The sequence below is a fragment of the Pseudophryne corroboree genome, chromosome 11 (genome assembly GCF_028390025.1).
Source record: "Pseudophryne corroboree isolate aPseCor3 chromosome 11, aPseCor3.hap2, whole genome shotgun sequence".
Lineage (NCBI taxonomy): Eukaryota > Metazoa > Chordata > Amphibia > Anura > Myobatrachidae > Pseudophryne > Pseudophryne corroboree.
In genome coordinates, this window is record NC_086454.1 from 166,128,515 (window position 1) to 166,154,301 (window position 25,787).

Sequence of the window (25,787 nt, forward strand, 5' to 3'; positions counted from 1 at the left end):
ATTCAGTCTACACTCTGTAATCATACTATAGCTTAATTTACAAATTGTGATGTCATTATCAGATTTAACTCACAAGAGACTTTCATCCTTGGTCTATAAAAAAGGCAGTCCTCTGTTATAAAGCTTGAAACATTTGTAAGTGGCTGATATGCAAATATGGAAATACAGAAAAACTGTCAATTCAATGCTAGGATAACATAAGGGGTGATGCTCCAACTGAAATTGGTCCTAGGCATTTAGGTTTCTAGTATCTATCTTCTCCTTTAAAAAATAGGTTACTTTTTATATATTATCATTGGTTTTGGACAAATATTCTACATAATACCTATTGCATCCCTGAGCTTATTAGAAACTTGAAATAATATATATAAAGTATTGAATTTCTTTTCTTTGCATTTAAAAGATGAGCGCACTTCAGTAGATGCCATTGCTCAGGTGAGGGTTCCATGGTGTAATTGTTAGCACCCTGGACTTTGAATCTAGTCATCTGAGTTCATATCTCGTGGGAGCTAACATTGTTTATTTTCCTTTTGTTCAAAGCTCCATTTTCATTCAATGTATGAGTATTGCAAATCTTCATTTAAAATTCATATAAATTCCATCATCTTCAGTGGTGTCCTTTGTTTAAACTCATTTTTAAACTTATCAAATCAGAAGTATGTCAAATATTTGGAAATAAGAAAAGATGCAATAAGAATGCAGAGATCCATTACTTGTGCTCTGGTCTTTAGAAATTCTCCATTTTTTTTACTTCAGTGTGCACTAATGAGAGGGGAGCACATATCTTCTTCTTCTTCTAGTAACACCTAGTGCCCTCTATGTTTGAGCAGCAATATAATAACTGATTAATTTGCCCTTGCATATCTTAGTTATGCCATATTGCTTGATTTGAGACAAAAGTCACTGAGCCATGTAGAGAAAAATCTTCATCAGCCAAAGGATGACACTCCCACTGGCTTCTGATATGTATTTGAAGAGATTTTGTGATATATGTGTCTATGATGTTTTCAAGTATTCATGCACTCCACCGATGAGCTTATTCCATTCTTGTCCATCAAGAAAAACAAATGGCCCATACGGGGATCGAACACGTGACCTTGGCATTATTAGCACCACACTCTAACCAACTGAGGTAACAGGCCACAGATATTACTGCCAGCAAACACAAAACTGGCAAATGTACCTCAAAGCACAGATCATATTTTGTTTTTATAGCATTTCATTTTTCAAAAAAAAGCTTAAGCCATAGAGTCACTTGAAGCATGGGTATCATAAAAATGCTCCAGTTTCTTTCCACATTACAAAATAAAAATAAATAATAGATAGGATAATAACAAAGATTAAGGCATCTAGTAATAGTATAAAAATAGACAATTTAGACTAGGAGTATATGCAAATCTAAGCAAAATCAATCTAAAAAATCTAATACACAATTTTTAATTGTAAATTTACAGATTGTTGAAAAAGATAATCCCAGGATGTAATCCATTATGTATTAAATTTAGTATGTTTTACCAAGTTGTGTATGAATAACTTTTAACACAAAAAAATATATATTGGGGCTAGTAGCTTAATGTGCCCATTGGAAATAAAGAATGCTAGCCCATTTTGGAATGCAAAGCTTAAGAAAATACAAACTTCAATCCATAGGAAAGCACTTTTTATTCAGTCTACACTCTGTAATCATACTATAGCTTAATTTACAAATTGTGATGTCATTATCAGACTTAACTCACAAGAGACTTTCATCCTTGGTCTATAAAAAAGGCAGTCCTCTGTTATAAAGCTTGAAACAATTGTAAGTGGCTGATATGCAAATATGCAAATATAGAAAAACTGTCAATTCAATGCTAGGATATCAGAAGGGGTGATGCTCCAACTGAAATTGGTCCTAGGCATTTAGGTTTCTAGTATCTATCTTCTCCTTTAAAAAATAGGTTACTTTTTATATATTATCATTGGGTTTGGACAAATATTCTACATAATACCTATTGCATCCCTGAGCTTATTAGAAACTTGAAATAATATATATAAAGTATTGAATTTCTTTTCTTTGCATTTAAAAGATGAGCGCACTTCAGTAGATGCCATTGATCAGGTGAGGGTTCCATGGTGTAATTGTTAGCACCCTGGACTTTGAATCTAGTAATCTGAGTTCATATCTCGTGGGATCTAACATTGTTTATTTTCCTTTTGTTCAAAGCTCCATTTTCATTCAATGTATGAGTATTGCAAATCTTCATTTAAAATTCATATAAATTCCATCATCTTCAGTGGTGTCCTTTGTTTAAACTTATTTTTAAACTTATCAAATCAGAAGTATGTCAAATATTTGGAAATAAGAAAAGATGCAATAAGAATGCAGAGATCCATTACTTGTGCTCTGGTCTTTAGAAATTCTCCATTTTTTTTACTTCAGTGTGCACTAATGAGAGGGGAGCACATATCTTCTTCTTCTTCTAGTAACACCTAGTGCCCTCTATGTTTGAGCAGCAATATAATAACTGATTAATTTGCCCTTGCATATCTTAGTTATGCCATATTGCTTGATTTGAGACAAAAGTCACTGAGCCATGTAGAGAAAAATCTTCATCAGCCAAAAGATGACACTCCCACTGGCTTCTGATATGTATTTGAAGAGATTTTGTGATATATGTGTCTATGATTTTTTTAAGTATTCATGCACTCCACCGATGAGCTCATTCCATTCTTGTCCATCAAGAAAAGCAAATGGCCCATACAGGGATCAAACCCATGACCTTGGCATTATTAGCACCACGCTCTAACCAACTGAGCTAACCAGCCACAGATATTGCTGCAAGCAAACACAAAACTGGCAAATGTACCTCAAAGCACAGATCATATTTTGTTTTTATAGCATTTCATTTTTCAAAAAAAAGCTTAAGCCATAGAGTCACTTGAAGCATGGGTATCATAAAAATGCTCCAGTTTCTTTCCACATTACAAAATAAAAAAATAAATATTAGATAGGATAATAACACCGATTAAGGCATCTAGTAATAGTATAAAAATAGACAATTTAGACAAGGAGTATATGCAAATCTAAGCAAAATCAATCTAAAAAATCTAATACACAATTTTTAATTGTAAATTTACAGATTGTTGAAAAAGATAATCCCAGGATGTAATCCATTATGTATTAAATTTAGTATGTTTTACCAAGTTGTGTATGAATAACTTTTAACACAAAAAAATATATATTGGGGAAGTAGCTTAATGTGCCCATTGGAAATAAAGAATGCTAGCCCATTTTGGAATGCAAAGCTTAAGAAAATACAAACTTCAATCCATAGGAAAGCACTTTTTATTCAGTCTACACTCTGTAATCATACTATATCTTAATTTACAAATTGTGATGTCATTATCAGACTTAACTCACAAGAGACTTTCATCCTTGGTCTATAAAAAAGGCAGTCCTCTGTTATAAAGCTTGAAACAATTGTAAGTGGCTGATATGCAAATATGGAAATACAGAAAAACTGTCAATTCAATGCTAGGATAACATAAGGGGTGATGCTCCAACTGAAATTGGTCCTAGGCATTTTGGTTTCTAGTATCTATCTTCTCCTTTAAAAAATAGGTTACTTTTTATATATTATCATTGGGTTTGGACAAATATTCTACATAATACCTATTGCATCCCTGAGCTTATTAGAAACTTGAAATAATATATATAAAGTATTGAATTTCTTTTCTTTGCATTTAAAAGATGAGCGCACTTCAGTAGATGCCATTGCTCAGGTGAGGGTTCCATGGTGTAATTGTTAGCACCCTGGACTTTGAATCTAGTCATCTGAGTTCATATCTCGTGGGAGCTAACATTGTTTATTTTCCTTTTGTTCAAAGCTCCATTTTCATTCAATGAATGAGTATTGCAAATCTTCATTTAAAATTCATATAAATTCCATCATCTTCAGTGGTGTCCTTTGTTTAAACTCATTTTTAAACTTATCAAATCAGAAGTATGTCAAATATTTGGAAATAAGAAAATATGCAATAAGAATGCAGAGATTCATTACTTGTGCTCTGGTCTTTAGAAATTGTCCATTTTTTTTACTTCAGTGTGCACTAATGAGAGGGGAGCACATATCTTCTTCTTCTTCTTCTTCTTCTTCTTCTAGTAACACCTAGTGCCCTCTATGTTTGAGCAGCAATATAATAACTGATTAATTTGCCCTTGCATATCTTAGTTATGCCATATTGCTTGATTTGAGACAAAAGTCACTGAGCCATGTAGAGAAAAATCTTCATCAGCCAATGGATGACACTCCCACTGGCTTCTGATATGTATTTGAAGAGATTTTGTGATATATGTGTCTATGATGTTTTCAAGTATTCATGCACTCCACCGATGAGCTTATTCCATTCTTGTCCATCAAGAAAAGCAAATGGCCCATACGGGGATCGAACCCGTGACCTTGGCGTTATTAGCACCACGCTCAAACCAACTGAGCTAACCGGCCACAGATATTACTGCAAGCAAACACAAAACTGGCAAATGTACCTCAAAGCACAGATCATATTTTGTTTTTATAGCATTTCATTTTTCAAAAAAAAGCTTAAGCCATAGAGTCACTTGAAGCATGGGTATCATAAAAATGCTCCAGTTTCTTTCCACATTACAAAATAAAAATAAATATTAGATAGGATAATAACAAAGATTAAGGCGTCTAATAATAGTATAAAAATAGATAATTTTGACAAGGAGTATATGCAAATCTAAGCAAAATCAATCTTAAAAATCTAAGACACAATTTTTAATTGTAAATTTACAGATTGTTGAAAAAGATAATCCCAGGATGTAATCCATTATGTATTAAATTTAGTATGTTTTACCAAGTTGTGTATGAATAACTTTTAACACAAAAAAATATATATTAAGGAAGTAGCTTAATGTGCCCATTGGAAATAAAGAATGCTAGCCCATTTTGGAATGCAAAGCTTAAGAAAATACAAACTTCAATCCATAGGAAAGCACTTTTTATTCAGTCTACACTCTGTAATCATACTATAGCTTAATTTACAAATTATGATGTCATTATCAGACTTAACTCACAAGAGACTTTCATCCTTGGTCTATAAAAAAGGCAGTCCTCTGTTATAAAGCTTGAAACAATTGTAAGTGGCTGATATGCAAATATGGAAATACAGAAAAACTGTCAATTCAATGCTAGGATAACATAAGGGGTGATGCTCCATATGAAATTGGTCCTAGGCATTTAGGTTTCTAGTATCTATCTTCTCCTTTAAAAAATAGGTTACTTTTTATATATTATCATTGGGTTTGGACAAATATTCTACATAATACCTATTGCATCCCTGAGCTTATTAGAATCTTGAAATAATATATGTAAAGTATTGAATTTCTTTTCTTTGCATTTAAAAGATGAGCGCACTTCAGTAGATGCCATTGCTCAGGTGAGGGTTCCATGGTGTAATTGTTAGCACCCTGGACTTTGAATCTAGTAATCTGAGTTCATATCTCGTGGGAGCTAACATTGTTTATTTTCCTTTTGTTCAAAGCTCCATTTTCATTCAATGTATGAGTATTGCAAATCTTCATTTAAAATTCATATAAATTCCATCATCTTCAGTGGTGTCCTTTGTTTAAACTCATTTTTAAACTTATCAAATCAGAAGTATGTCAAATATTTGGAAATAAGAAAAGATGCAATAAGAATGCAGAGATCCATTACTTGTGCTCTGGTCTTTGGAAATTCTCCATTTTTTTTTACTTCAGTGTGCACTAATGAGAGGGGAGCACATATCTTCTTCTTCTTCTAGTAACACCTAGTGCCCTCTATGTTTGAGCAGCAATATAATAACTGATTAATTTGCCCTTGCATATCTTAGTTATGCCATATTGCTTGATTTGAGACAAAAGTCACTGAGCCATGTAGAGAAAAATCTTCATCAGCCAAAGGATGACACTCCCACTGGCTTCTGAAATGTATTTGAAGAGATTTTGTGATATATGTGTCTATGATGTTTCCAAGTATTCATGCACTCCACCGATGAGCTTATTCCATTCTTGTCCATCAAGAACAGCAAATTGCCCATACGGGGATCGAACCCGTGACCTTAGCATTATTAGCACCACGCTCTAACCAACTGCGCTAACCGGCCACAGATATTACTGCAAGCAAACACAAAACTGGCAAATATATCTCAAAGCACAGATCATATTTTGTTTTTATAGCATTTCATTTTTCAAAAAAAAGCTTAAGCCATAGAGTCACTTGAAGCATGGGTATCATAAAAATGCTCCAGTTTCTTTCCACATTGCAAAATAAAAAATAATATTAGATAGGATAATAACAAAGATTAAGGCATCTAGTAATAGTATAAAAATAGACAATTTAGACTAGAAGTATATGCAAATCTAAGCAAAATCAATCTAAAAAATCTAATACACAATTTTTAATTGTAAATTTACAGATTGTTGAAAAAGATAATCCAGGATGTAATCCATTATGTATTAAATTTAGTATGTTTTACCAAGTTGTGTATGAATAACATTTAACACAAAAAAATATATATTGGGGAAGAAGCTTAATGTGCCCATTGGAAATAAAGAATGCTAGCCCATTTTGGAATGCAAAGCTTAAGAAAATACAAACTTCAATCCATAGGAAAGCACTTTTTATTCAGTCTACACTCTGTAATCATACTATAGCTTAATTTACAAATTGTGATGTCATTATCAGACTTAACTCACAAGAGACTTTCATCCTTGGTCTATAAAAAAGGCAGTCCTCTGTTATAAAGCTTGAAACAATTGTAAGTGGCTGATATGCAAATATGGAAATACAGAAAAACTGTCAATTCAATGCTAGGATAACATAAGGGGTGATGCTCCAACTGAAATTGGTCCTAGGCATTTAGGTTTCTAGTATCTATCTTCTCCTTTAAAAAATAGGTTACTTTTTATATATTATCATTGGGTTTGGACAAATATTCTACATAATACCTATTGCATCCCTGAGCTTATTAGAAACTTGAAATAATATATATAAAGTATTGAATTTCTTTTCTTTGCATTTAAAAGATGAGCGCACTTCAGTAGATGCCATTGCTCAGGTGAGGGTTCAATGGTATAATTGTTAGCACCCTGGACTTTGAATCTAGTCATCTGAGTTCATATCTCATGGGAGGTAACATTGTTTATTTTCCTTTTGTTCAAAGCTCCATTTTCATTCAATGTATGAGTATTGCAAATCTTCATTTAAAATTCATATAAATTCCATCATCTTCAGTGGTGTCCTTTGTTTAAACTCTTTTTTAAACTTATCAAATCAGAAGTATGTCAAATATTTGGAAATAAGAAAAGATGCAATAAGAATGCAGAGATCCATTACTTGTGCTCTGGTCTTTAGAAATTCTCCATTTTTTTTACTTCAGTGTGCACTAATGAGAGGGGAGCACATATCTTCTTCTTCTTCTAGTAACACCTAGTGCCCTCTATGTTTGAGCAGCAATATAATAACTGATTAATTTGCCCTTGCATATCTTAGTTATGCCATATTGCTTGATTTGAGACAAAAGTCACTGAGCCATGTAGAGAAAAATCTTCATCAGCCAAAGGATGACACTCCCACTGGCTTCTGATATGTATTTGAAGAGATTTTGTGATATATGTGTCTATGATGTTTTCAAGTATTCATGCACTCCACCGATGAGCTTATTCCATTCTTGTCCATCAAGAAAAGCAAATGGCTCATACGGGGATCGAACCCGTGACCTTGGCGTTATTAGCACCACGCTATAACCAACTGAGCTAACCGGCCACAGATATTACTGCAAGCAAACACAAAACTGGCAAATGTACCTCAAAGCACAGATCATATTTTGTTTTTATAGCATTTCATTTTTCAAAAAAAAGCTTAAGCCATAGAGTCACTTGAAGCATGGGTATCATAAAAATGCTCCAGTTTCTTTCCACATTACAAAATAAAAATAAATATTAGATAGGATAATAACAAAGATTAAGGCATCTACTAATAGTATAAAAATAGACAATTTATTCAAGGAGTATATGCAAATCTAAGCAAAATCAATCTAAAAAATCTAATACACAATTTTTAATTGTAAATTTACAGATTGTTGAAAAAGATAATCCCAGGATGTAATCCATTATGTATTAAATTTAGTATGTTTTACCAAGTTGTGTATGAATAACTTTTAACACAAAAAAATATATATTGGGGAAGTAACTTAATGTGCCCATTGGAAATAAAGAATGCTAGCCCATTTTGGAATGCAAAGCTTAAGAAAATACAAACTTCAATTCATAGGAAAGCACTTTTTATTCAGTCTACACTCTGTAATCATACTATAGCTTAATTTACAAATTGTGATGTCATTATCAGACTTAACTCACAAGAGACTTTCACCCTTGGTCTATAAAAAAGGCAGTCCTCTGTTATAAAGCTTGAAACAATTGTAAGTGGCTGATATGCAAATATGGAAATACTGAAAAACTGTCAATTCAATGCTAGGATAACATAAGGGGTGATGCTCCAACTGAAATTGGTTCTAGGCATTTAGGTTTCTAGTATCTATCTTCTCCTTTAAAAAATAGGTTACTTTTTATATATTATCATTGGGTTTGGACAAATATTCTACATAATACCTATTGCATCCCTGAGCTTATTAGAAACTTGAAATAATATATATAAAGTTTTGAATTTATTTTCTTTGCATTTAAAAGATGAGCGCACTACAGTAGATGCCATTGCTCAGGTGAGGGTTCCATGGTGTAATTGTTAGCACCCTGGACTTTGAATCTAGTAATTTGAATTCATATCTCGTGGGAGCTAACATTGTTTATTTTCCTTTTGTTCAAAGCTCCATTTTCATTCAATGTATGAGTATTGCAAATCTTCATTTAAAATTCATATAAATTCCATCATCTTCAGTGGTGTCCTTTGTTTAAACTCATTATTAAACTTATCAAATCAGAAGTATGTCAAATATTTGGAAACAAGAAAAGATGCAATAAGAATGCAGAGATCCATTACTTGTGCTCTGGTCTTTAGAAATTCTCCATTTTTTTTTACTTCAGTGTGCACTAATGAGAGGGGAGCACATATCTTCTTATTCTTCTTCTAGTAACACCTAGTGCCCTCTATGTTTGAGCAGCAATATAATAACTGATTAATTTGCCCTTGCATATCTTAGTTATGCCATATTGCTTGATTTGAGACAAAAGTCACTGAGCCATGTAGAGAAAAATCTTCATCAGCCAAAGGATGACACTCCCACTGGCTTCTGATATGTATTTGAAGAGATTTTGTGATATATGTGTCTATGATGTTTTCAAGTATTCATGCACTCCACCGATGAGCTTATTCCATTCTTGTCCATCACAAAAGCAAATGGCCCATACTGGAATCAAACCCGTGACCTTGGCGTTATTAGCACCACGCTCTAACCAACTGAGCTAACCGGCCACAGATGTTACTGCAAGCAAACACAAAACTGGCAAATGTACCTCAAAGCACAGATCATATTTTGTTTTTATAGCATTTCATTTTTCAAAAAAAAGCTTAAGCCATAGAGTCACTTGAAGCATGGGTATCATAAAAATGCTCCAGTTTCTTTCCACATTACAAAATAAAAATAAATATTAGATAGGATAATAACAAAGATTAAGGCATCTACTAATAGTATAAAAATAGACAATTTAGACAAGGAGTATATGCAAATCTAAGCAAAATCAATCTAAAAAATCTAATACACAATTTTTAATTGTAAATTTACAAATTGTTGAAAAAGATAATCCAGGATGTAATCCATTATGTATTAAATTTAGTATGTTTTACCAAGTTGTGTATGAATAACTTTTAACACAAAAAAATATATATTGGGGAAGTAGCTTAATGTGCCCATTGGAAATAAAGAATGCTAGCCCATTTTGGAATGCAAAGCTTAAGAAAATACAAACTTCAATCCATAGGAAAGCACTTTTTATTCAGTCTACACTCTGTAATCATACTATAGCTTAATTTACAAATTGTGATGTCATTATCAGACTTAACTCACAAGAGACTTTCATCCTTGGTCTATAAAAAAGGCATTCCTCTGTTATAAAGCTTGAAACAATTGTAAGTGGCTGATATGCAAATATGGAAATACAGAAAACTGTCAATTCAATGCTAGGATAACATAAGGGGTGATGCTCCAACTGAAATTGGTCCTAGGCATTTAGGTTTCTAGTATCTATCTTCTCCTTTAAAAAATAGGTTACTTTTTATATATTATCATTGGGTTTGGACAAATATTCTACATAATACCTATTGCATCCCTGAGCTTATTAGAAACTTGAAATAATATATATAAAGTATTGAATTTCTTTTCTTTGCATTTAAAAGATGAGCGCACTTCAGTAGATGCCATTGCTCAGGTGAGGGTTCCATGGTGTAATTGTTAGCTCCCTTGACTTTGAATCTAGTAATCTGAATTCATATCTCGTGGGAACTAACATTGTTTATTTTCCTATTGTTCAAAGCTCCATTTTCATTCAATGTATGAGTATTGCAAATCTTCATTTAAAATTCATATAAATTCCATCATCTTCAGTGGTGTCCTTTGTTTAAACTCTTTTTTAAACTTATCAAATCAGAAGTATGTCAAATATTTGGAAATAAGAAAAGATGCAATTAGAATGCAGAGATCCATTACTTGTGCTCTGGTCTTTAGAAATTCTCCATTTTTTTTTTTACTTCAGTGTGCACATATCTTCTTCTTCTTCTAGTAACACCTAGTGCCCTCTATGTTTGAGCAGCAATATAATAACTATTTAATTTGCCCTTGCATATCTTAGTTATGCCATATTGCTTGATTTGAGACAAAAGTCACTGAGCCATGTAGAGAAAAATCTTCATCAGCCAAAGGATGACACTCCCACTGGCTTCTGATATGTATTTGAAGAGATTTTGTGATATATGTGTCTATGATGTTTTCAAGTATTCATGCACTCAACCGATGAGCTTATTCCATTCTTGTCCATCAAGAAAAGCAAATGGCCCATACGGGGATCGAACCCGTGACCTTGGCGTTATTAGCACCACGCTCTAACCAACTGAGCTAACCGGCCACAGATATCACTGCAAGCAAACACAAAACTGGCAAATGTACCTCAAAGCACAGATCATATTTTGTTTTTATAGCATTTCATTTTTCAAAAAAAAGCTTAAGCCATAGAGTCACTTGAAGCATGGGTATCATAAAAATGCTCCAGTTTCTTTCCACATTACAAAATAAAAATAAATATTAGATAGGATAATAACAAAGATTAAGGCATCTACTAATAGTATAAAAATAGACAATTTAGACAAGGAGTATATGCAAATCTAAGCAAAATCAATCTAAAAAATCTAATACACAATTTTTAATTGTAAATTTACAAATTGTTGAAAAAGATAATCCAGGATGTAATCCATTATGTATTAAATTTAGTATGTTTTACCAAGTTGTGTATGAATAACTTTTAACACAAAAAAATATATATTGGGGAAGTAGCTTAATGTGCCCATTGGAAATAAAGAATGCTAGCCCATTTTGGAATGCAAAGCTTAAGAAAATACAAACTTCAATCCATAGGAAAGCACTTTTTATTCAGTCTACACTCTGTAATCATACTATAGCTTAATTTACAAATTGTGATGTCATTATCAGACTTAACTCACAAGAGACTTTCATCCTTGGTCTATAAAAAAGGCAGTCCTCTGTTATAAAGCTTGAAACAATTGTAAGTGGCTGATATGCAAATATGGAAATACAGAAAAACTGTCATTCAATGCTAGGATAACATAAGGGGTGATGCTCCAACTGAAATTGGTCCTAGGCATTTAGGTTTCTAGTATCTATCTTCTCCTTTAAAAAATAGGTTACTTTTTATATATTATCATTGGGTTTGGACAAATATTCTACATAATACCTATTGCATCCCTGAGCTTATTAGAAACTTGAAATAATATATATAAAGTATTGAATTTCTTTTCTTTGCATTTAAAAGATGAGCGCACTTCAGTAGATGCCATTGCTCAGGTGAGGGTTCCATGGTGTAATTGTTAGCAACCTTGACTTTGAATCTAGTAATCTGAGTTCATATCTCGTGGGAGCTAACATTGTTTATTTTCCTTTTGTTCAAAGCTCCATTTTCATTCAATGTATGAGTATTGCAAATCTTCATTTAAAATTCATATAAATTCCATCATCTTCAGTGGTGTCCTTTGTTTAAACTCATTTTTAAACTTATCAAATCAGAAGTATGTCAAATATTTGGAAATAAGAAAAGATGCAATAAGAATGCAGAGATCCATTACTTGTGCTCTGGTCTTTAGAAATTCTCATTTTTTTTTACTTCAGTGTGCACTAATGAGAGGGGAGCACATATCTTCTTCATCTTCTAGTAACACCTAGTGCCCTCTATGTTTGAGCAGCAATATAATAACTAATTAATTTGCCCTTGCATATCTTAGTTATGCCATATTGCTTGATTTGAGACAAAAGTCACTGAGCCATGTAGAGAAAAATCTTCATCAGCCAAAGGATGACACTCCCACTGGCTTCTGATATGTATTTGAAGAGATTTTGTGATATATGTGTCTATGATGTTTTCAAGTATTCATGCACTCCATCCGTGAGCTTATTACATTCTTGTCCATCAAGAAAAGCAAATGGCCCATACGGGGATTGAACCCATGACCTTGGCGTTATTAGCACCACGCTCTAACCAACTGAGCTAACCGGCCAGAGATGTTACTGCAAACAAACACAAAACTGGCAAATGTACCTCAAAGCACAGATCATATTTTGTTTTTATAGCATTTCATTTTTCAAAAAAAAGCTTAAGCCATAGAGTCACTTGAAGCATGGGTATCATAAAAATGCTCCAGTTTCTTTCCACATTACAAAATAAAAATAAATATTAGATAGGATAATAACAAAGATTAAGGCATCTAGTAATAGTATAAAAATAGACAATTTAGACTAGGAGTATATGCAAATCTAAGCAAAATCAATCTAAAAAATCTAATACACAATTTTTAATTGTAAATTTACAGATTGTTGAAAAAGATAATCCCAGGATGTAATCCATTATGTATTAAATTTAGTATGTTTTACCAAGTTGTGTATGAATAACTTTTAACACAAAAAAATATATATTGGGGAAGTAGCTCAATGTGCCCATTGGAAATAAAGAATGCTAGCCCATTTTGGAATGCAAATCTTAAGAAAATACAAACTTCAATCCATAGGAAAGCACTTTTTATTCAGTCTACACTCTGTAATCATACTATAGCTTAATTTACAAATTGTGATGTCATTATCAGACTTAACTCACAAGAGACTTTCATCCTTGGTCTATAAAAAAGGCAGTCCTCTGTTATAAAGCTTGAAACAATTGTAAGTGGCTGATATGCAAATATGGAAATACAGAAAAACTGTCAATTCAATGCTAGGATAACATAAGGGGTGATGCTCCAACTGAAATTGGTCCTAGGCATTTAGGTTTCTAGTATCTATCTTCTCCTTTAAAAAATAGGTTACTTTTTATATATTATCATTGGGTTTGGACAAATATTCTACATAATACCTATTGCATCCCTGAGCTTATTAGAAACTTGAAATAATATATATAAAGTATTGAATTTCTTTTCTTTGCATTTAAAAGATGAGCGCACTTCAGTAGATGCCATTGCTCAGGTGAGGGTTCCATGGTGTAATTGTTAGCAACCTGGACTTTGAATCTAGTAATCTGAGTTCATATCTCGTGGGAGCTAACATTGTTTATTTTCCTTTTGTTCAAAGCTCCATTTTCATTCAATGTATGAGTATTGCAAATCTTCATTTAAAATTCATATAAATTCCATCATCTTCAGTGGTGTCTTTTGTTTAAACTCATTTTTAAACTTATCAAATCAGAAGTATGTCAAATATTTGGAAATAAGAAAAGATGCAATAAGAATGCAGAGATCCATTACTTGTGCTCTGGTCTTTAGAAATTCTCCATTTTTTTTACTTCAGTGTGCACTAATGAGAGGAGAGCACATATCTTCTTCTTCTTCTAGTAACACCTAGTGCCCTCTATGTTTGAGCAGCAATATAATAACTGATTAATTTGCCCTTGCATATCTTAGTTATGCCATATTGCTTGATTTGAGACAAAAGTCACCGAGCCATGTAGAGAAAAATCTTCATCAGCCAAAGGATGACACTTCCACTGGCTTCTGATATGTATTTGAAGAGATTTTGTGATATATGTGTCTATGATGTTTTTAAGTATTCATGCACTCCACCAATGAGCTTATTCCGTTCTTGTCCATCAAGAAAAGCAAATGGCCCATACGGGGATCGAACCCGTGACCTTCGCATTATTAGCACCACGCTCTAACCAACTGAGCTAACAGGCCACAGATATTACTGCAAGCAAACACAAAACTGGCAAATATACCTCAAAGCACAGATCATATTTTGTTTTTATAGCATTTCATTTTTCAAAAAAAAGCTTAAGCCATAGAGTCACTTGAAGCATGGGTATCATAAAAATGCTCCAGTTTCTATCCACATTACAAAATAAAAATAAATATTAGATAGGGTAATAACAAAGATTAAGGCATCAACTAATAGTATAAAAATAGACAATTTAGACAAGGAGTATATGCAAATCTAAGCAAAATCAATCTAAAAAATCTAATACACAATTTTTAATTGTAAATTTACAGATTGTTGAAAAAGATAATCCCAGGATGTAATCCATTATGTATTAAATTTAGTATGTTTTACCAAGTTGTGTATGAATAACTTTTAACACAAAAAAATATATATTGGGGAAGTAGCTTAATGTGCCCATTGGAAATAAAGAATGCTAGCCCATTTTGGAATGCAAAGCTTAAGAAAATACAAACTTCAATCCATAGGAAAGCACTTTTTATTCAGTCTACACTCTGTAATCATACTATAGCTTAATTTACAAATTGTGATGTCATTATCAGATTTAACTCACGAGAGACTTTCATCCTTGGTCTATAAAAAAGGCAGTCCTCTGTTATAAAGCTTGAAACAATTGTAAGTGGCTGATATGCAAATATGGAAATACAGAAAAACTGTCAATTCAATGCTAGGATTACATAAGGGGTGATGCTCCAACTGAAATTGGTCCTAGGCATTTAGGTTTCTAGTATCTATCTTCTCCTTTAAAAAATAGGTTACTTTTTATATATTATCATTGGTTTTGGACAAATATTCTACATAATACCTATTGCATCCCTGAGCTTATTAGAAACTTGAAATAATATATATAAAGTATTGAATTTCTTTTCTTTGCATTTAAAAGATGAGCGCACTTCAGTAGATGCCATTGCTCAGGTGAGGGTTCCATGGTGTAATTGTTAGCACCCTGGACTTTGAATCTAGTCATCTGAGTTCATATCTCGTGGGAGCTAACATTGTTTATTTTCCTTTTGTTCAAAGCTCCATTTTCATTCAATGTATGAGTATTGCAAATCTTCATTTAAAATTCATATAAATTCCATCATCTTCAGTGGTGTCCTTTGTTTAAACTCATTTTTAAACTTATCAAATCAGAAGTATGTCAAATATTTGTAAATAAGAAAAGATGCAATAAGAATGCAGAGATCCATTACTTGTGCTCTGGTCTTTAGAAATTCTCCATTTTTTTTACTTCAGTGTGCACTAATGAGAGGGGAGCACATATCTTCTTCTTCTTCTAGTAACACCTAGTGCCCTCTATGTTTGAGCAGCAATATAATAACTGATTAATTTGCCCTTGCATATCTTAGTTATGCCATATTGCTTGATTTGAGACAAAAGTCACTGAGCCAAGTAGAGAAAAATCTTCATCAGCCAAAGGATGACACTCCCACTGGCTTCTGATATGTATTTGAAGAGATTTTGTGATATATGTGTCTATGATGTTTTCAAGTATTCATGCACTCCACCGATGAGCTTATTCCATTCTTGTCCATCAAGAAAAGCAAATGGCCCATACGGGGATCGAACCCATGACCTTGGCGTTATTAGCACCACGCTCTAACCAACTGAGCTAACCAGCCACAGATGTTACTGCAAGCAAACACAAAACTGGCAAATGTACCTCAAAGCACAGATCATATTTTGTTTTTATAGCATTTCATTTTTCAAAAAAAAGCTTAAGCCATAGAGTCACTTGAAGCATGGGTATCATAAAAATGCTCCAGTTTCTTTCCACATTACAAAATAAAAATAAATATTAGATAGGATAATAACAAAGATTAAGGCATCTACTAATAGTATAAAAATAGACAATTTAGACAAGGAGTATATGCAAATCTTAGCAAAATCAATCTAAAAAATCTAATACACAATTTTTAATTGTAAATTTACAAATTGTTGAAAAAGATAATCCAGGATGTAATCCATTATGTATTAAATTTAGTATGTTTTACCAAGTTGTGTATGAATAACTTTTAACACAAAAAAATATATATTGGGGAAGTAGCTTAATGTGCCCATTGGAAATAAAGAATGCTAGCCCATTTTGGAATGCAAAGCTTAAGAAAATACAAACTTCAATCCATAGGAAAGCACTTTTTATTCAGTCTACACTCTGTAATCATACTATAGCTTAATTTACAAATTGTGATGTCATTATCAGACTTAACTCACAAGAGACTTTCATCCTTGGTCTATAAAAAAGGCAGTCCTCTGTTATAAAGCTTGAAACAATTGTAAGTGGCTGATATGCAAATATGGAAATACAGAAAACTGTCAATTCAATGCTAGGATAACATAAGGGGTGATGCTCCAACTGAAATTGGTCCTAGGCATTTAGGTTTCTAGTAGAGATGAGCAGGTTCGGTTTTACTCGGTTTTACTCGGTTCTCAAAACGGCATCTAATTGGCTCACGGATGTCACGTGTTTTGGATAGCCAATAAGATTCGGTTTTGAGAACCGAGTAAAACCGAGTAAAACCGAATCCGCTCATCTCTAGTTTCTAGTATCTATCTTCTCCTTTAAAAAATAGGTTACTTTTTATATATTATCATTGGGTTTGGACAAATATTCTACATAATACCTATTGCATCCCTGAGCTTATTAGAAACTTGAAATAATATATATAAAGTATTGAATTTCTTTTCTTTGCATTTAAAAGATGAGCGCACTTCAGTAGATGCCATTGCTCAGGTGAGGGTTCCATGGTGTAATTGTTAGCACCCTTGACTTGAATCTAGTAATCTGAATTCATATCTCGTGGGAACTAACATTGTTTATTTTCCTATTGTTCAAAGCTCCATTTTCATTCAATGTATGAGTATTGCAAATCTTCATTTAAAATTCATATAAATTCCATCATCTTCAGTGGTGTCCTTTGTTTAAACTCTTTTTTAAACTTATCAAATCAGAAGTATGTCAAATATTTGGAAATAAGAAAAGATGCAATAAGAATGCAGAGATCCATTACTTGTGCTCTGGTCTTTAGAAATTCTCCATTTTTTTTTTTTACTTCAGTGTGCACATATCTTCTTCTTCTTCTAGTAACACCTAGTGCCCTCTATGTTTGAGCAGCAATATAATAACTATTTAATTTGCCCTTGCATATCTTAGTTATGCCATATTGCTTGATTTGAGACAAAAGTCACTGAGCCATGTAGAGAAAAATCTTCATCAGCCAAAGGATGACACTCCCACTGGCTTCTGATATGTATTTGAAGAGATTTTGTGATATATGTGTCTATGATGTTTTCAAGTATTCATGCACTCAACCGATGAGCTTATTCCATTCTTGTCCATCAAGAAAAGCAAATGGCCCATACGGGGATCGAACCCGTGACCTTGGCGTTATTAGCACCACGCTCTAACCAACTGAGCTAACCGGCCACAGATATCACTGCAAGCAAACACAAAACTGGCAAATGTACCTCAAAGCACAGATCATATTTTGTTTTTATAGCATTTCATTTTTCAAAAAAAAGCTTAAGCCATAGAGTCACTTGAAGCATGGGTATCATAAAAATGCTCCAGTTTCTTTCCACATTACAAAATAAAAATAAATATTAGATAGGATAATAACAAAGATTAAGGCATCTACTAATAGTATAAAAATAGACAATTTAGATAAGGAGTATATGCAAATCTAAGCAAAATCAATCTAAAAAATCTAATACACAATTTTTAATTGTAAATTTACAAATTGTTGAAAAAGATAATCCAGGATGTAATCCATTATGTATTAAATTTAGTATGTTTTACCAAGTTGTGTATGAATAACTTTTAACACAAAAAAATATATATTGGGGAAGTAGCTTAATGTGCCCATTGGAAATAAAGAATGCTAGCCCATTTTGGAATGCAAAGCTTAAGAAAATACAAACTTCAATCCATAGGAAAGCACTTTTTATTCAGTCTACACTCTGTAATCATACTATAGCTTAATTTACAAATTGTGATGTCATTATCAGACTTAACTCACAAGAGACTTTCATCCTTGGTCTATAAAAAAGGCAGTCCTCTGTTATAAAGCTTGAAACAATTGTAAGTGGCTGATATGCAAATATGGAAATACAGAAAAACTGTCAATTCAATGCTAGGATAACATAAGGGGTGATGCTCCAACTGAAATTGGTCCTAGGCATTTAGGTTTCTAGTATCTATCTTCTCCTTTAAAAAATAGGTTACTTTTTATATATTATCATTGGGTTTGGACAAATATTCTACATAATACCTATTGCATCCCTGAGCTTATTAGAAACTTGAAATAATATATATAAAGTATTGAATTTCTTTTCTTTGCATTTAAAAGATGAGCGCACTTCAGTAGATGCCATTGCTCAGGTGAGGGTTCCATGGTGTAATTGTTAGCACCCTGGACTTTGAATCTAGTAATCTGAGTTCATATCTCGTGGGAGCTAACATTGTTTATTTTCCTTTTGTTCAAAGCTCCATTTTCATTCAATGTATGAGTATTGCAAATCTTCATTTAAAATTCATATAAATTCCATCATCTTCAGTGGTGTCCTTTGTTTAAACTCATTTTTAAACTTATCAAATTAGAAGTATGTCAAATATTTGGAAATAAGAAAAGATGCAATAAGAATGCAGAGATCCATTACTTGTGCTCTGGTCTTTAGAAATTCTCCATTTTTTTTACTTCAGTGTGCACTAATGAGAGGGAAGCACATATCTTCTTCTTCTTCTTCTAGTAACACCTAGTGCCCTCTATGTTTGAGCAGCAATATAATAACTAATTAATTTGCCCTTGCATATCTTAGTTATGCCATATTGCTTGATTTGAGACAAAAGTCACTGAGCCATGTAGAGAAAAATCTTCATCAGCCAAAGGATGACACTCCCACTGGCTTCTGATATGTATTTGAAGAGATTTTGTGATATATGTGTCTATGATGTTTTCAAGTATTCATGCACTCCACCGATGAGCTTATTCCATTCTTGTCCATCAAGAAAAGCAAATTGCCCATACGGGGATTGAACCCGTGACCTTGGCGTTATTAGCACCACGCTCTAACCAACTGCGCTAACCGGCCACAGATATTACTGCAAGCAAACACAAAACTGGCAAATATATCTCAAAGCACAGATCATTTTTTGTTTTTATAGCATTTCATTTTTCAAAAAAAAGCTTAAGCCATAGAGTCACTTGAAGCATGGGTATCATAAAAATGCTCCAGTTTCTTTCCACATTACAAAATAAAAATAAATATTAGATAGGATAATTACAAAGATTAAGGCATCTAGTAATAGTATAAAAATAGACAATTTAGACTAGGAGTATATGCAAATCTAAGCAAAATCAATCTAAAAAATCTAATACACAATTTTTAATTGTAAATTTACAGATTGTTGAAAAAGATAATCCCAGGATGTAATCCATTATGTATTAAATTTAGTATGTTTTACCAAGTTGTGTATGAATAACTTTTAACACAAAAAAATATATATTGGGGAAGAAGCTTAATGTGCCCATTGGAAATAAATAATGCTAGCCCATTTTGGAATGCAAAGCTTAAGAAAATACAAACTTCAATCCATAGGAAAGCACTTTTTATTCAGTCTACACTCTGTAATCATACTATAGCTTAATTTACAAATTGTGTTGTCATTATCAGACTTAACTCACAAGAGACTTTCATCCTTGGTCTATAAAAAAGGCAATCATCTGTTATAAAGCTTGAAACAATTGTAAATGGCTGATATGCAAATATGGAAATACAGAAAAACAGTCAATTCAATGCTATGATAACATAAGGGGTGATGCTCCAACTGAAATTGGTCCTAGGCATTTAGGTTTCTAGTATCTATCTTCTCCTTTAAAAAATAGGTTACTTTTTATATATTATCATTGGGTTTGGACAAATATTCTACATAATACCTATTGCATCCCTGAGCTTATTAGAAACTTGAAATAATATATATAAAGTATTGAATTTCTTTTCTTTGCATTCAAAAGATGAGCGCACTTCAGTAGATGCCATTGCTCAGGTGAGGGTTCCATGGTGTAATTGTTAGCAACCTTGACTTTGAATCTAGTAATCTGAGTTCATATCTCGTGGGAGCTAACATTGTTTATTTTCCTTTTGTTCAAAGCTCCATTTTCATTCAATGTATGAGTATTGCAAATCTTCATTTAAAATTCATATAAATTCCATCATCTTCAGTGGTGTCCTTTGTTTAAACTCATTTTTAAACTTATCAAATCAGAAGTATGTCAAATATTTGGAAATAAGAAAAGATGCAATAAGAATGCAGAGATCAATTACTTGTGCTCTGGTCTTTAGAAATTCTCCATTTTTTTTACTTCAGTGTGCACTAATGAGAGGAGAGCACATATCTTCTTCTTCTTCTAGTAACACCTAGTGCCCTCTATGTTTGAGCAGCAATATAATAACTGATTAATTTGCCCTTGCATATCTTAGTTATGCCATATTGCTTGATTTGAGACAAAAGTCACTGAGCCATGTAGAGAAAAATCTTCATCAGCCAAAGGATGACACTCCCACTGGCTTCTGATATGTATTTGAAGAGATTTTGTGATATATGTGTCTATGATGTTTTTAAGTATTCATGCACTCCACCAATGAGCTTATTCCGTTCTTGTCCATCAAGAAAAGCAAATGGCCCATACGGGGATTGAACCCGTGACCTTGTCATTATTAGCACCACGCTCTAACCAACTGAGCTAACAGGCCACAGATATTACTGCAAGCAAACACAAAACTGGCAAATATACCTCAAAGCACAGATCATATTTTGTTTTTATAGCATTTCATTTTTCAAAAAAAAGCTTAAGCCATAGAGTCACTTGAAGCATGGGTATCATAAAAATGCTCCAGTTTCTATCCACATTACAAAATAAAAATAAATATTAGATAGGATAATAACAAAGATTAAGGCATCAACTAATAGTATAAAAATAGACAATTTAGACAAGGAGTATATGCAAATCTAAGCAAAATCAATCTAAAAAATCTAATACACAATTTTTAATTGTAAATTTACAGATTGTTGAAAAAGATAATCCCAGGATGTAATCCATTATGTATTAAATTTAGTATGTTTTACCAAGTTGTGTATGAATAACTTTTAACACAAAAAAATATATATTGGGGAAGTAGCTTAATGTGCCCATTGGAAATAAAGAATGCTAGCCCATTTTGGAATGCAAAGCTTAAGAAAATACAAACTTCAATCCATAGGAAAGCACTTTTTATTCAGTCTACACTCTGTAATCATACTATAGCTTAATTTACAAATTGTGATGTCATTATCAGATTTAACTCACGAGAGACTTTCATCCTTGGTCTATAAAAAAGGCAGTCCTCTGTTATAAAGCTTGAAACAATTGTAAGTGGCTGATATGCAAATATGGAAATACAGAAAAACTGTCAATTCAATGCTAGGATTACATAAGGGGTGATGCTCCAACTGAAATTGGTCCTAGGCATTTAGGTTTCTAGTATCTATCTTCTCCTTTAAAAAATAGGTTACTTTTTATATATTATCATTGGTTTTGGACAAATATTCTACATAATACCTATTGCATCCCTGAGCTTATTAGAAACTTGAAATTATATATATAAAGTATTGAATTTCTTTTCTTTGCATTTAAAAGATGAGCGCACTTCAGTAGATGCCATTGCTCAGGTGAGGGTTCCATGGTGTAATTGTTAGCACCCTGGACTTTGAATCTAGTCATCTGAGTTCATATCTCGTGGGAGCTAACATTGTTTATTTTCCTTTTGTTCAAAGCTCCATTTTCATTCAATGTATGAGTATTGCAAATCTTCATTTAAAATTCATATAAATTCCATCATCTTCAGTGGTGTCCTTTGTTTAAACTCATTTTTAAACTTATCAAATCAGAAGTATGTCAAATATTTGTAAATAAGAAAAGATGCAATAAGAATGCAGAGATCCATTACTTGTGCTCTGGTCTTTAGAAATTCTCCATTTTTTTTACTTCAGTGTGCACTAATGAGAGGGGAGCACATATCTTCTTCTTCTTCTAGTAACACCTAGAGCCCTCTATGTTTGAGCAGCAATATAATAACTGATTAATTTGCCCTTGCATATCTTAGTTATGCCATATTGCTTGATTTGAGACAAAAGTCACTGAGCCAAGTAGAGAAAAATCTTCATCAGCCAAAGGATGACACTCCCACTGGCTTCTGATATGTATTTGAAGAGATTTTGTGATATATGTGTCTATGATGTTTTCAAGTATTCATGCACTCCACCGATGAGCTTATTCCATTCTTGTCCATCAAGAAAAGCAAATGGCCCATACAGGGATCGAACCCGTGACCTTGGCGTTATTAGCACCACGCTCTAACCAACTGAGCTAACCAGCCACAGATGTTACTGCAAGCAAACACAAAACTGGCAAATGTACCTCAAAGCACAGATCATATTTTGTTTTTATAGCATTTCATTTTTCAAAAAAAAGCTTAAGCCATAGAGTCACTTGAAGCATGGGTATCATAAAAATGCTCCAGTTTCTTTCCACATTACAAAATAAAAATAAATATTAGATAGGATAATAACAAAGATTAAGGCATCTACTAATAGTATAAAAATAGACAATTTAGACAAGGAGTATATGCAAATCTTAGCAAAATCAATCTAAAAAATCTAATACACAATTTTTAATTGTAAATTTACAAATTGTTGAAAAAGATAATCCAGGATGTAATCCATTATGTATTAAATTTAGTATGTTTTACCAAGTTGTGTATGAATAACTTTTAACACAAAAAAATATATATTGGGGAAGTAGCTTAATGTGCCCATTGGAAATAAAGAATGCTAGCCCATTTTGGAATGCAAAGCTTAAGAAAATACAAACTTCAATCCATAGGAAAGCACTTTTTATTCAGTCTACACTCTGTAATCATACTATAGCTTAATTTACAAATTGTGATGTCATTATCAGACTTAACTCACAAGAGACTTTCATCCTTGGTCTATAAAAAAGGCAGTCCTCTGTTATAAAGCTTGAAACAATTGTAAGTGGCTGATATGCAAATATGGAAATACAGAAAACTGTCAATTCAATGCTAGGATAACATAAGGGGTGATGCTCCAACTGAAATTGGTCCTAGGCATTTAGGTTTCTAGTATCTATCTTCTCCTTTAAAAAATAGGTTACTTTTTATATATTATCATTGGGTTTGGACAAATATTCTACATAATACCTATTGCATCCCTGAGCTTATTAGAAACTTGAAATAATATATATAAAGTATTGAATTTCTTTTCTTTGCATTTAAAAGATGAGCGCACTTCAGTAGATGCCATTGCTCAGGTGAGGGTTCCATGGTGTAATTGTTAGCACCCTTGACTTTGAATCTAGTAATCTGAATTCATATCTCGTGGGAACTAACATTGTTTATTTTCCTATTGTTCAAAGCTCCATTTTCATTCAATGTATGAGTATTGCAAATCTTCATTTAAAATTCATATAAATTCCATCATCTTCAGTGGTGTCCTTTGTTTAAACTCTTTTTTAAACTTATCAAATCAGAAGTATGTCAAATATTTGGAAATAAGAAAAGATGCAATAAGAATGCAGAGATCCATTACTTGTGCTCTGGTCTTTAGAAATTCTCCATTTTTTTTTACTTCAGTGTGCACATATCTTCTTCTTCTAGTAACACCTAGTGCCCTCTATGTTTGAGCAGCAATATAATAACTATTTAATTTGCCCTTGCATATCTTAGTTATGCCATATTGCTTGATTTGAGACAAAAGTCACTGAGCCATGTAGAGAAAAATCTTCATCAGCCAAAGGATGACACTCCCACTGGCTTCTGATATGTATTTGAAGAGATTTTGTGATATATGTGTCTATGATGTTTTCAAGTATTCATGCACTCAACCGATGAGCTTATTCCATTCTTGTCCATCAAGAAAAGCAAATGGCCCATACGGGGATCGAACCCGTGACCTTGGCGTTATTAGCACCACGCTCTAACCAACTGAGCTAACCGGCCACAGATATCACTGCAAGCAAACACAAAACTGGCAAATGTACCTCAAAGCACAGATCATATTTTGTTTTTATAGCATTTCATTTTTCAAAAAAAAGCTTAAGCCATAGAGTCACTTGAAGCATGGGTATCATAAAAATGCTCCAGTTTCTTTCCACATTACAAAATAAAAATAAATATTAGATAGGATAATAACAAAGATTAAGGCATCTACTAATAGTATAAAAATAGACAATTTAGACAAGGAGTATATGCAAATCTTAGCAAAATCAATCTAAAAAATCTAATACACAATTTTTAATTGTAAATTTACAAATTGTTGAAAAAGATAATCCAGGATGTAATCCATTATGTATTAAATTTAGTATGTTTTACCAAGTTGTGTATGAATAACTTTTAACACAAAAAAATATATATTGGGGAAGTAGCTTAATGTGCCCATTGGAAATAAAGAATGCTAGCCCATTTTGGAATGCAAAGCTTAAGAAAATACAAACTTCAATCCATAGGAAAGCACTTTTTATTCAGTCTACACTCTGTAATCATACTATAGCTTAATTTACAAATTGTGATGTCATTATCAGACTTAACTCACAAGAGACTTTCATCCTTGGTCTATAAAAAAGGCAGTCCTCTGTTATAAAGCTTGAAACAATTGTAAGTGGCTGATATGCAAATATGGAAATACAGAAAACTGTCAATTCAATGCTAGGATAACATAAGGGGTGATGCTCCAACTGAAATTGGTCCTAGGCATTTAGGTTTCTAGTATCTATCTTCTCCTTTAAAAAATAGGTTACTTTTTATATATTATCATTGGGTTTGGACAAATATTCTACATAATACCTATTGCATCCCTGAGCTTATTAGAAACTTGAAATAATATATATAAAGTATTGAATTTCTTTTCTTTGCATTTAAAAGATGAGCGCACTTCAGTAGATGCCATTGCTCAGGTGAGGGTTCCATGGTGTAATTGTTAGCACCCTTGACTTTGAATCTAGTAATCTGAATTCATATCTCGTGGGAACTAACATTGTTTATTTTCCTATTGTTCAAAGCTCCATTTTCATTCAATGTATGAGTATTGCAAATCTTCATTTAAAATTCATATAAATTCCATCATCTTCAGTGGTGTCCTTTGTTTAAACTCTTTTTTAAACTTATCAAATCAGAAGTATGTCAAATATTTGGAAATAAGAAAAGATGCAATAAGAATGCAGAGATCCATTACTTGTGCTCTGGTCTTTAGA

General features: G+C 32.6%; 14 non-coding genes across 14 annotated transcripts; all 14 read right to left on the bottom strand.

Moving 5' to 3' along the window:
- Positions 1-1,068: 1,068 nt before the first annotated feature.
- Positions 1,069-1,142, bottom strand: TRNAI-AAU (transfer RNA isoleucine (anticodon AAU)). The gene has a single exon. It is a non-coding gene; the product is annotated as a tRNA-Ile (tRNA).
- Positions 1,143-2,731: 1,589 nt separating this feature from the next.
- On the bottom strand, positions 2,732-2,805 carry TRNAI-AAU (transfer RNA isoleucine (anticodon AAU)). The gene has a single exon. It is a non-coding gene; the product is annotated as a tRNA-Ile (tRNA).
- Positions 2,806-4,410: 1,605 nt separating this feature from the next.
- TRNAI-AAU (transfer RNA isoleucine (anticodon AAU)) lies at positions 4,411-4,484 on the bottom strand. Its single transcript has one exon. It is a non-coding gene; the product is annotated as a tRNA-Ile (tRNA).
- Positions 4,485-7,734: 3,250 nt separating this feature from the next.
- On the bottom strand, positions 7,735-7,808 carry TRNAI-AAU (transfer RNA isoleucine (anticodon AAU)). Its single transcript has one exon. It is a non-coding gene; the product is annotated as a tRNA-Ile (tRNA).
- Positions 7,809-9,399: 1,591 nt separating this feature from the next.
- Positions 9,400-9,473, bottom strand: TRNAI-AAU (transfer RNA isoleucine (anticodon AAU)). Its single transcript has one exon. It is a non-coding gene; the product is annotated as a tRNA-Ile (tRNA).
- A 1,572-nt stretch (positions 9,474-11,045) lies between these two features.
- On the bottom strand, positions 11,046-11,119 carry TRNAI-AAU (transfer RNA isoleucine (anticodon AAU)). The gene has a single exon. It is a non-coding gene; the product is annotated as a tRNA-Ile (tRNA).
- Positions 11,120-12,705: 1,586 nt separating this feature from the next.
- On the bottom strand, positions 12,706-12,779 carry TRNAI-AAU (transfer RNA isoleucine (anticodon AAU)). The gene has a single exon. It is a non-coding gene; the product is annotated as a tRNA-Ile (tRNA).
- A 1,588-nt stretch (positions 12,780-14,367) lies between these two features.
- On the bottom strand, positions 14,368-14,441 carry TRNAI-AAU (transfer RNA isoleucine (anticodon AAU)). Its single transcript has one exon. It is a non-coding gene; the product is annotated as a tRNA-Ile (tRNA).
- A 1,588-nt stretch (positions 14,442-16,029) lies between these two features.
- On the bottom strand, positions 16,030-16,103 carry TRNAI-AAU (transfer RNA isoleucine (anticodon AAU)). The gene has a single exon. It is a non-coding gene; the product is annotated as a tRNA-Ile (tRNA).
- Positions 16,104-17,834: 1,731 nt separating this feature from the next.
- Positions 17,835-17,908, bottom strand: TRNAI-AAU (transfer RNA isoleucine (anticodon AAU)). The gene has a single exon. It is a non-coding gene; the product is annotated as a tRNA-Ile (tRNA).
- Positions 17,909-19,498: 1,590 nt separating this feature from the next.
- Positions 19,499-19,572, bottom strand: TRNAI-AAU (transfer RNA isoleucine (anticodon AAU)). The gene has a single exon. It is a non-coding gene; the product is annotated as a tRNA-Ile (tRNA).
- Positions 19,573-21,160: 1,588 nt separating this feature from the next.
- On the bottom strand, positions 21,161-21,234 carry TRNAI-AAU (transfer RNA isoleucine (anticodon AAU)). Its single transcript has one exon. It is a non-coding gene; the product is annotated as a tRNA-Ile (tRNA).
- Positions 21,235-22,822: 1,588 nt separating this feature from the next.
- TRNAI-AAU (transfer RNA isoleucine (anticodon AAU)) lies at positions 22,823-22,896 on the bottom strand. The gene has a single exon. It is a non-coding gene; the product is annotated as a tRNA-Ile (tRNA).
- A 1,567-nt stretch (positions 22,897-24,463) lies between these two features.
- Positions 24,464-24,537, bottom strand: TRNAI-AAU (transfer RNA isoleucine (anticodon AAU)). The gene has a single exon. It is a non-coding gene; the product is annotated as a tRNA-Ile (tRNA).
- Positions 24,538-25,787: the final 1,250 nt, after the last annotated feature.